Genomic DNA, 12,762 nt, shown 5'->3' with positions numbered 1-12,762 from the left:
ATGGTACAGGTACCTACCTACATACATCATATTTAAACTATTTAATGAGACTTACGCTTTAATTTGTCAAAAAGTTAATGTGACATGGTTTCAAAGAGTATACATAATTAGTATTCGTTCATGTGTAACGCCAAATCGGGGTTAAATCGTCCGCGTAAGCGCAAAAAATAAAACAAATGTATGTATGGTAGAATGCCTGTGCTACTTATTCCCTCGGTTTGACATGGGAAACCCTGTGCCATGTTATAAGAAAACCAGGTATGCTCAAAACTGACAGCTAGCATTTCAAGGTTAGCCCAGCTGAGTCATCCCACTCTACGTTGCCATTTCGTAAAAAATAAAAATGACTCACGTCTAATCTTTTTAATTTACTTTGTAAGGAAATTTGTACTTTTAGTAAAATATTTACGTACAGTTTTAATGATTTTTATATAAATGTGACAAGTAATAGAAATTAAATACATTAGTCAGTAATTCTCTTAATTTTCATTAATAAAATTTACGTCCTTGGAATGTTGGAGATACCAATATAATGGTAACACTTACGTCATCAAGGGCTAGCAATGGCGGCTTGTCATAGGATTGAGCATACCTACCTGGTCTTCTTATACCATGGCCTATGCCAACCTGACCAGTATGTTAAAGTATCATTCCCACGTTGAAGCCAAGCCGAGCTAGAACAAAAGCGTTTGTATCAGAGTAGCGCGTTGTAATGTTGTTAACTTTAGATATCGATCTGGCGTCTCTAGTACTTTCGTAATGCGTCCCGCGGGGGCCGCGAGAATGCTGTGACGCTGGCTGGCTCCAGGGATACCTAATGCAATACTAGCTCGGTTCCCAAGCCGCACACATAACTCATTTCCACTGCTCTATTTACTCCGACAGTGTTGAGTTCGCTACGTTTCAGAAATGAGCTAGATTCTACATAAGAATTTAAATTTGAAAGGTTTTTTTGACGTGGCTTATTGTAGATTTACCGCAGATGGCATTAAGTAATTGGTCGGAAAATTTTGAAGGGTGAAAATGTGTTAAAAGGAAATATAATGTTGCGTATTGCGTATCTTGGATGGGTATGTACTTAAGCCAAATGTAAGTCACGCCCATAAGTCACGCATAATAATGCCTGTGCCCACTTGAATTGGGGTAACTCTACTAGAGTTACTCTAGTTTTATTGGAAACAAGATACTAACCTGATGGAAAATTATAAGTACGTATGTATAAACTAATGCTTAAAGTGCAACACTCTGGTAAATGCCAATAGGGGCAATGAATAGAGGTGGCTTCTTCCGTCATGAAACTGGAACACGCATCAGTCGCTTTGAGGCATGGGGTTACTTAAAGACTTACTCCAGCTACAGCCTAAATAAAGCACTGGTGAGGAGCCGTTGCAACTGCTCGAAATCACCTATCTCACCCCTAAACTCGTTACTTGGATAAAGTCCTTAATTACTTACCCTACTGCGCTTCCATTAGACACATCTATTCCAAGGATTCCAACATAATACACAAAATAATAAACTCAAACATAACTTACACCTGCAATCCTTAAAGGGCTTACACCCATTTTTACTACGAAGTGACCTAAAAATTAGGTGTTTACCTACAGCTAATTCAAATGATACGCACATTATCTCGTTTTTTCTTTGATTGAGTACATAATACACAGCTAACCATGTCGGAACAAAGCCTGCCACTGGGGTCCAATAACACGTCAATTCGGCGCCGTCCCTCACGTGGAGGAATTAAAATTGTACATTCAGTGAAAATGTTAATCCTTCCCTGTCCCAAGCAGACTATAAAAACGAATTGCCGTATCTTGAATTGTTTACTCCAACGGTGTCTACCTGGGCAGAAGGCTATAGGTAATCCCGGAATATAATTATACTATGGTTTTTCATCAAGTTTTCACTTTTTTAATATTACGAGGATCTCTACTGCACATTACCTATGAATTATTTCTACTCTACGTACGTACAATGGTGTAATGCTATCGGGACTTCAATACTACTTACTACTATGTTTTACCTACGTAGTAGGTAGAAAAGCCATATACGCTTTTGAACTGGAAAAGACATGGATGATATTTCATGAATGTCTCGCAAAACGGCGAAAATAGTTGACGATGTTCATAGTTTAGTCGGAAATTATGATCAAGACAAAATCGTACAATATCAGTTTCTTTAAAGTTGGCTAAATATCTGAATCGCAAACGCATCACGCGCCCGAGTAAGCTCAGTAAAAAAGTTGACGCTCAAAGCTAAATTGACTTAACCCTCTTCAAAAGGCTTACAAATACGTCCGGCCGAAGCTTTTACCTCGCATAAAACATTCATATGTTTTATTGTGATCTTCGCACCTCCATACCCGTCGGATAGATATTTAATTATTTATTTTACCGTATTATACAGATTCTGTAATAATTAATGATTGTTCTAAATGGATTAGCTTCGAAACGACGAATTATCTCCAGCAATTTATTTGAAGTTATGCTTGTGAACGATAATTTGTGCCGACATCATACAATTTTCAATATTTGTTTTATCGTTTATACTTCACCTATATAATCGCAGGTAAAAAACGCTGCATGTGTCACCAATGCGCTACAATTGTATACAAAATAAGCTAAATTAATATAATAGGCATAATACATTATGATGGAATAGGCAATTTCTGGCAGTTCTACGCCCTTTTGAGCACTTCCAGCATTTGTATATGTGTGTACTTTTGGTATTCTTATATTGAAGGCTTATCAGCCATCAGAAATACTTCGACAAAAACTTAATTTAAAAACAAAACATGCGATCAATGCAAAACAGCCTCTAATAGACATGGGTTTGAATCGTGATGCTCTATTTAATTAAACGTACGGCTTAACAGCCTCCACTACATGTTAGGATAAGAAGTCGATGGTCGGGGGTGCAGGGGGCGAAGCCCGTCCATAAAACTTGTAGAGGCCCTCAGAGAGCCGCCGGCAAATTTCCCCTGGGCACCAGTCTGGGTGGCTCCTCCACCCTGCCAGCCTCTGGGAAATACGCTAAAGCCATATCATAACAGTTTTATGTTGATGTCGACCTCCCATCCGCACCGGTCTATCAACTACATAATCGCTTTAATTCACCACGTTTAATGTTTCAATGGATTTGGGAGGGTAATGGGGATTTCTAGTGAAGTATAAGTAGAGATTGTAGTGAGTAACAACTTCTTGAGTTTGATAACATGCTTGCTGTGTTTACTTTTATAAAATATTTATAAATATTTTTGATGTGCCAGTTTATCACTATTTAACAAGGCGTAAACGTTATAATACTTTTATAAAAGTCTGTATTGAAGAGGTTTTGGTGACGCATAATTTGCAGTATTACTCATACAACCTAACCTACGTATATTTGGTTTTCTGTACCCGTCACAAACCCTTTTAACAACGACTTTATAATATGTAAAACAGTACCACGTATCAGTTTGTAAAGAAAATACGAACGTAAAATATTAATGCAATCTGTTAACACAAGCAAGCATTACTCTGTTTGCTTATTCCCTGTTGACTACCATATATCACTCACGCGTTTTCACGCAAAAAATCCATAAAACGTAACAAAACCACACGTGCAGAAATAATAAACAGGACAGACATTATGTGGATTATTAATTAAGAAGGTTATTTTAGTTTTCATTTGAAAAATCTAATTTTAAGATATATTTTAGCGTGGCACTACACATTTTTGTGATCTACGAAGGTATTTTGTTTCTTAGCTTTTTTTACAGGTGTTTTGTTTATTGAAAAGTCCCACACTACACTAAGTACATAAACTAAGTATTAGTCATCCTCTTTGCTAAATCTCCTGAATATCATAGAAATAATATGTAGAGTTGTCAATAAGTTGCGGGTTACCGATAAACAGCACGCGATATCGAATACAGCAAATAAAAGGCTAATCCATTTGAAGTTGTAGGTACGAGTACGTTGGTGGATCTTCACTTTTTAATCGAGCTTCTAGCAGTGGAGCCTGAAAGACATTGTTTAAAAATATCACGGTGGCCGACCTTACTTGGTGGTGGCGGGGCCGGGAGCGGGTAGCGGGGGCCGGGGGGCAGAGTCCCTGTGGAAGCGAAGTTCTCGCCCGCCGCCCACGCCGCCGCGTCCCGGGGGACCTGCCCCGGCACTCCGCCCGCTCCCACGAGGCCTCACTCCCGCGCCCCGCACCGCTCGCCCGCGCCACTCTGCTCTCTCCCAACAAAATAACAGCTGACACGTAATACTTTTAATTGATATAGGTTATTCACCTTAAGAAATTATTTAATTTCATCTAACATGCATGTGGAAGGTGTTTCAGTAGAGCAGTGCTCTACTTCTGTTACAAGGCCTTTAAAATGAAGATTGTATGTAAATTGCGAGGTGTCCCGAAGGGTATTTAGCTAATGGTGTTGTGCAGGCACCCGGGTGGACGCCGCTACTCCGCTATTCCCTCGCGGCGGCGTACTAACGCCTCCGAACACATTAAAATTACAGTTTCCAAGGATACAGCTGTGTGAAACTGCGACTCGGATGGAGATGGGGATTGTTATTATTCCTTTGTGTTATCCGGTTGGTCCTTAATCAAAGTTATTACCTACATCGTTTAGAATTGCCAACGGAATAGGTTGTTTGAAAACGACGTAAAACCTTTTGACTACATAGGAAGATGTTTTGGCAAGTAGGTTTTGATTAAAATTATGTCTAGGGAAGATGTCTAACATAACATAAGCTCACGACTATATTCCAATGGGGTAATCAGAGGTACATCAATCGCATGATATAAGTGGCTTCGCTTCCTACTCACACATCACCGAGCTTTCTGTTAGACCTATGTGTTAGGTGGTCTAACGGAATCTAAGATGTCTAACATGCAAGTAAATAATGGTCTAATCTAATCTAATCTAGTCTACAAGATCCCACTGCTAGGCAAAGGTCTCCCCTTCCTCTTTCCATATTTCGCGGTCCTGTGCGTATTCCGGCCAGTTCCTCCGGCAAGCGTCCAAGTCGTCACGCCATCTCTTTCGAGGTCTGCCAAGACGCCTGGTACTTAAACATAATCCTACAGTACGATCTATATCTGGCTCCTACCTAAGTAGTTAGCGACAGCGTCTAACAAGGGACTACACGATCACGCTCGGTCACAGACACGTTATTATAAGATGTGCAAGTGGTGGATCATGTCGGTTAATTTGATTTGTGTTCGCGACACGCTTCGCAGGTGTCACTCCGGCACGTTACATGCCGGCTTGGGACGTGGTCGCCGCGCGACTAACTCCACTCTGTTGGCGGATACATAATCATTTCTATTTCTGCAATATTATACAGGGTGTTAGTGACATGATATCGTACCTAATACTAAGGGGGATGATTCAGACCATGATTCTGAGTTCAAGTGAAAATTCCTGTCGGAGAGTTCACAGAAATTTTAATGTTGTTTTAATTATTTTCAGTTCCATACTTTTGCGACGGAAAATATCACTTGATATCAACTCAAAATTATGATCTGAATCATGCGTCAAAGTTTTCGTTACGATGTCACTAACACCTTGTATAATATAAAATCCGACGCCACCTTTTGACCTTTTGCGCTAAGTATCTCTAAAAATATTAATTTACTCTTACGGTTTCGTACCTACATATCGCATAAACAGCGAGTATTTTAACTACAGGGAGTTTGGTTCGACGGGGAGTAATAAGCAATAGCAATATGGTCAGTAAGAAAATTGAATTGCCTGGAACGTTGGCTCTTTGGTGCTCAATGGTTCCCGCGCGGGACATTCACCGACACGATGACTGCAGCTATATGAAGGTGGCACATTGTCTGCTTGTCTTCCACTATATCATCGTGTGACACCGCACTGTGCCCGTTTTATACGCTTTCTATTCTGTACTGGACAATAGAGTGTTGTTCTTGCTTGCGTGGATGAAGGTTTACCTACTTGCTGTGCTTGACAACTATTACAAATATTGGGTAGGTTGCATTAATCTAATTGATTAAAATCAAATACACTTTATTGCAATAATTATTAGGTTTGTTAGTTTGGTTGTTGTTGCGGGTGTGTGCGTTTTTCACAAATGAAGTATCTGTTTGTGACTCGCAGGCCAAAAACATATTTACTCAATAAAAAGTTATTTTAAATATTTTACATTCTTCTTCTGTCGTGTGGGTCAAACCTGGTGTCAGGGTTACTATTGAGTCGCTTTGGCTTTTTTGCTTGGGCGCTTTGGTGGCCCCTGACATGACTCATTTACATTACTTATACACAACTAACATTAGTTAGTTCATTTCAGTCAGCGAATATTGCTGTAAAGTAAATAATTTTCTGTTCATACTTAATATATAAATAGTAATATTCTATTATAAAAACAATTTACCTTCAATAGATAATTAAATACCTACCCGGACAAAATACTAACAATATCCTCGGGTCAACTAAAATAATTTCAGGCGCGCAAACCACTTTCAACTTTGAATGTATCCTATATTGACACGAATTGCAATATATTAGAGGTTATTCTAGTGACCCTGATCGCAAGTCGTCACCTCTGGGACCATGTGAAGCATGACCAAGATTCAGCTTGTGGCCTGCTTCTGTCGGATCGATGAGCAGTGGTGGCCCCTTGGGAGACCGTCCGGGCTAGATCCCGGGGGATAAGAGACCTGTGGCCTTAATAGCTCACTATCTAGATGTATATGTAATAAAATCTTCATATTAAGTATTTTAATGATAGGCATTTCTTTCATACTCGATAGTAACGATGCCTTGCTAACTTAATTTTAAAATCCCAAAAAAAAATATTGATTTGACATACTTATACCTATTTCATTTTACATATTTTTGATTTTAGATACATATAGGTACGCTATACAAATGTAAAGGTAAAATGGGTAGGTAGCTAGCTGTTCAATATAAAATACATACACTTATATTACCTAATATAAACTTTCTATGGTCAAGTCCTTCTAAAGTCTACTTTTTGTAATTATTGTGTCTGGGAATCTGGGCTCCAGGAGGATATACGTGCCACTGCTGGGCATAGGCTTCCCCTCAATCAACTGGGGTATTGAACAGGGGGGTTAAAATGGCCACATCGGAGCAATTCATGTAAGATAGCCAAATTGCTATCTTTACATTTTTTGCATTGCGCACTTAATTTTATATGAGCAAATGTCAAATTGCAATTTTGGTTTTTAGATGAATTGTTTCGATGTGGCCTTTTTAACTGGCCAGATTCCACACACTGCTGCACTGCTCATTATATTATACTATAGGTATATATAATCCAAGTAAACTATACTAGCTATCCAATTGACCGTGCTTTTGTTGTCCCGGTTCAGTTTAGTGTTAATTGAATAAGCGTGGTGCCCAGGGTGCGGCGGTGGCGGGCACAATCACGCCACCGGAGCCCTGCCCTGATAATTATGTCGGCACTGTCGGCAGGCGGCACATTATAAGCCCGATTACACTTCTAATGGCCGCGATCACTAATCGTAATCACGAATATTTAATATATAAGTACGGTCACGAGCATTAATATGTATACACTTTGGTACCATGTCACATTCACTTTTTCAACCAATTGAACTGTAAGTCGCACTAAATGTCAAATATGTTAGTGCGACAGAATCCTAAAGTGGGTACATTATATTGCTCATGACTGTACATAGATGAAAAATGTCTGTTTGTTCCGTATACGTTTGGTTAGTAGGTTAGTTAGTTATTACAACAAGCGGCAAAGGTGAACTTTAGGTATCGTGGAAATGGCAGTCTGCTTAATTATGTTTAGTACTTAAATAAAATAATTTGTTTCGTGAAATGCTGTTCTTCATACGTTTGAGGCTATTAGATGAGTAAACTTTTTTTAGATGATAAATTTTGGTAAGTAGTCATCCTCATTTTAACATTCTAAAGCCAAGTTTGGCGTTTTAGCGACATGTGGAAATCTGTTATTCGAGCTCTACATCCCAATAGGGGTTAAAGGATTAGAAGAAGAAGAAGGCCGACTTTTCCAGACACATGTTTTTATTGGGGTTTAGATTTTAAAAGAACATTCGGTCTTTAGATACGACTTTAAGTTCGTAAGTACGAGACTTCCAGACACAATAGTTAAACAATATGGTTTGGATTTTAAAATGACATAGATATTACGACTTTAAAATTTTATCCATAGATATCTTTAAACTTTTCTTAGAGTTCCTTTAGATAACCTATATGATATACAAAAAGAACTCTTTTATTATTCGGCAGAACTTTTTGTAAGTAAATAAAGTAAGTAGATACCTGCATGCTATTGCGATGTGAAATCGCATTGACCGGAGACCTTAGTTAGTTGATACAACATGTATAGTGATTTCTGGTCCCCGCGGGCGCGCACCTAGTCCCGACTTCATGTCCGCGCATTATCCTAATTAGTTCCACCACATTATGCTTGTTAACGACACCCAGTATTTGTTTGTTCTTGATTATTATCGTGTAAATACGAACCGTATGTATATATATATATATATATATATATTATGTTAAAATGAAAATTTTATTGGTAATATGCAATTACAAGTCATTAGATAAATACAATAATTCAGAGTAGACTTGATACTGAATTGTCATGAAAAAGAAAAAATAAGCAAATATTTTATTAAATATTATATATTTGCGTCAATAAAAAAAATGATACCAGAAAAAAAAGTGTAATTAGTGACCAAATTAGCGTGAAATAACAATTTTAAAGCTTCGGGTTCAAGTCCCGTCCGAGTCAGATTTTTTCGATTTAAGTAATTGTCTCCTTGTGAATATATTCATAAAAAATCTTTTGTATCCATTTTGGTTGGTATTATGATAGTTCAACATGATGGAGAGATAAAAATGCATCATATAAGGTATAATAATACCCAAGTAGAAAAGCTTAACTTAGATTGCTACCATACCCAAAGATCTAAAGCCGGAAAGGCCGTTTCTTTGTATTAATTTATTTCACTATTCACCCTAACCGTTTACCGAAATTGGAGGTACACAATAATATTATCATAATTGTAGATAGCGTGCGTTTGTTACGTTTATTTCGAGTGTCCGTTCTTTCGGTTATTGTGGTCACAAATCCGAAAGAAATCCCCCGTAATAGACCAGCGCTCCGGCCATTTGAAATAAAACTCGGGCGAGAATTGGGATCGCAAAGTGTAAGGCGATACTCATCTCTATACAGAGTGTTAGTGACATCGTAGCGAAAATTTGAGGGATGATTTTTCAGTCGCAAAAGTAAGGAATGGAAAATAATTTAAAAAAGACGCTATATTCCTGTCGGAAAATCCATGAAAATTGATATCGACTCAGAATCATGGTCTTAATCATCCTTCTCGGTATTCGTTACGAGGTCGCTAAGACAATGTAGGTATATCTACTTAAACGTATTTGAAGTTACGTAACTGGAACATGCTGTTTGGCGAAAACTACCTATGCACAAATCTGGCACATAATTTGCGCAGATCTTTAGACAGAAGACAACTTTCAGGACACTTGGTCTAGGAGTCCTAAGAGATGGATATGCTAACTCGTATGGTGTCACTAGCACAGTTGGCTTGAACATTATAGACGGCGATACGGCTCACCACCTACTTATCACGTTGGTCTAACAACTCGTTGAGGTGTGCGTACCTACTTAGTTCATTTTGCGATGGATGTACTTATAAATACCCCAATTGCGATATAATCGTGAGCTTATGTTGTGTTAGGTGTATGGTAATAGGTTACCAGTCCATGATCACAAAAATGTGACGACTCTCTTAGCTGACTTTTACGACGCGCTCATTTAAAGATAATAAAAATTTTACATATCAAAATGAGTCATTCAGAATGGAAATTATATATGTCATATAAAAGACATCAACGAGAGCACTCTTTCTTTACTAACTTAATATTTATTCACAAATGTACCTAATCGAGAAATCCTTTAACATAATTATCGAAGCTAACATAATTTGTCAGGGGTTACTCTGTGAACGGGTTAGGCCAAATATGCGACAAATCTATAATACACGTCAAAAAAGACTGATAAACAGTAAGTAAGAGTATTAAGGAATACAATCTATAATAACATACATTTTCCCTCAGCTGAAGACGAGGAATGGAATGAAGAAGCCGGTGGAGAGACAGCACGTGACATGGAAGCGAGGGATGACCAGGCCGAGGGTGCAGAAGAGGGAGGCACCGAAGAGAAAGACAACAAGGATGAACCAGAAAACACTGAAGATGGAGGGGACCTTAACGCAGAGGACAATTTTCGAGGTACGATAATCTTATCTTCTTGGCAATACACGAGAAAATTGTAGAGACTTGCTTACTGGTTGAAATTACTTCATACCGTCACTTCATAGTCAAACCACGTAGGCACCTTTTGAAAAATCACATCCCAACACGAAAAAATCACGTAAAATGTTGACAAGACGAGATCGCAATGTCAAAAAATTATCAGATCTCATTTAGAGCCAAGTTTCTAACTGTACACGCCATAACTATACAGTACAAACCCTAAGTTCGCAAAACTTTACACGTTAAACAATATAATATGTAGCTTGTCTGTTACAATCTAAAGTATAATCTATGCATTTGAAACTTTAATAAGTCTACTGCCGAAAACATATCCTGAGAATTTGGTTTATCTGGTATCCAAACCTGAGTGTTTCGAGAAAAGTTAGGTAGTGCCTTGCCCTCGTACTTCGCTTTGCTCGTCTTGGAGGGAGCACTCCCGTGCTCCCAGATTCAGATGTGATTTTTTGAAAAAGGTGCTTATGTGGATTTCGCTATAAGGCGACGATATGCAAAGCTTTGTTTGTTTATTAATGTCATGAGGCAAAGAATCAGTTCCGAGATTAGTAGTTTTCATTTATCATGCTCGAAACTTGCAATATAGTTTACATGTAGTCACACAAATTGTCGAACAATGCACACGAGTAAGAACATAAATTATCATTGCTGAGTGGGTCCTTCGCAAATTTGGTCTTTGTCCGTTGGCCGTAGCAGGCGTGCCGATATTCCCTTAGACGCAGCGTTCGAACATTTGCATATTCGGCCGGTTGCCATCGTCAGCGTACACCTGACATTGACGTATAACGCAGATAAGCCATGACGTACGAGCTACGAGTGGCTGGAAGTGAAGCGACGTAGCAACGCGCCCACGAAGGGTGCAATGCGTCGACGATGCTCTGTCTGAATACTCTGAATGACATATCGCGTCGTAGCCTACGGATGAGTCGATACGCTATTTGGGGCTTGTAGCAATTTAAATTTTGGAGTAGGTCTATAAGCGACAACAGACACGGGATATATTCATTTTTGTATCGTGTACTTACTCTAGACTTGATAATGTTGAGAGTAACGAGTTTTAAAATTCAGAATCAGATGATAACTTGATATTTTCTAATCTAACATCGTCGAAGTACCTATTAATTTTTAGACAGTATTGAACGTAAAGTAAAGAAAGTCTTATTGTGCGCATCATTTATTCATAATCAATCAATTCTATAAGTATTATTACCGGTAGATTGAATATAAAAGCTCTTCACTCCAGACGGATCACTAATGGCGCGCGGCGGTAAAACAGTCAATAGCGTATTGTGAATAAACACGCACATTTTGAAATATGCGATGGGCGTGCGGTAGGATCAGAGTAATAACTCAATGGAAATTGATTTAATCGCGGTTGCGCCGGCGTTCGCACCCAGCCACTTAGTCAAATGTCAGGCGCATTCGGCCGAGCACTATTCACCGACTGGCTGCGACGTGGCAACTCATCCATCCTCGGATTTGTCACTCTCACACCAACATTTTATTACCTTGCACCAGACAACCGAAGTCACTAGTTCCAACAACATCATGAACATTCCTTTGTTTTCTTGGCAATAAGTAGTTATAGGTATACTGTACTTGCGACTTATTTTACGAGAGTTTCTTTCGATATTTTTAAGAAAGGCATTGGATTTTAAAAGCTATTTGTGTTATATATATACTTCTTTACGAACATAGGTACGTTAAGCATAAAATGAGTGCGTCTTTTTAGATTATACGGAGCGAACATTAAAACGGCCCATTTGTTGAACACTTCCTGACATGCGTCTCTTACTGATCAGACACTCGTCGGGTGGATTGTCTTAGGAGGGGGCAAAAAACTCCGAGTTCGATGCATTACATTAACATCTTTCTCGTGTGTCGTCTCCATACAGCCTCCAGAGACCCGGGACGCATTTACTCGCGCGAAGGAGCCAGTGTGCTGCTGATTATATTAATTGAAATATTGTAAAGTAAAAATATTTAAAAGAGATTTCACGACCTCCGTATAGATGTTTAAAATAAAAAAAAAGTAAATATGAACAAATTCATCATTAAATTGCCAGTAAAAAACAAAATAGCATTACTTACCAAAAGTAATCTGAGGTTACAGTTAGAAATTATTCAAGGAGGGACATTTAATAACGTTGTTACAGAGCGTAGCGTGTCTCATTATGGGGAGTCTTCATTGAAATTCATAAGAAGCCCACTAAAATAACGAGCGGTCCCCAGCATCGAGCAAAAGGCGATGCGTTTTTACTGCGGTTTAATGCTCTTTTTACAACTTCGTCAAAGGGTGTGGTGGTCGGCCACCGCTCCGTCGCGCCGCTACTCGCCCGCGCCGCGGGTGCTTTACGACCCTGTCCTCGCTTATCACGCGCCATTCGCGATAAATCTCCACCATCCTCCTTGGACCTCAAATATTTACA

Source organism: Pectinophora gossypiella, chromosome 2 (assembly GCF_024362695.1).
Source record: "Pectinophora gossypiella chromosome 2, ilPecGoss1.1, whole genome shotgun sequence".
In the NCBI taxonomy this organism is placed as follows: Eukaryota; Metazoa; Arthropoda; class Insecta; order Lepidoptera; family Gelechiidae; genus Pectinophora; species Pectinophora gossypiella.
The sequence above is the reverse complement of the archived record's forward strand: the minus strand, read 5'-3'. Positions refer to the sequence as shown.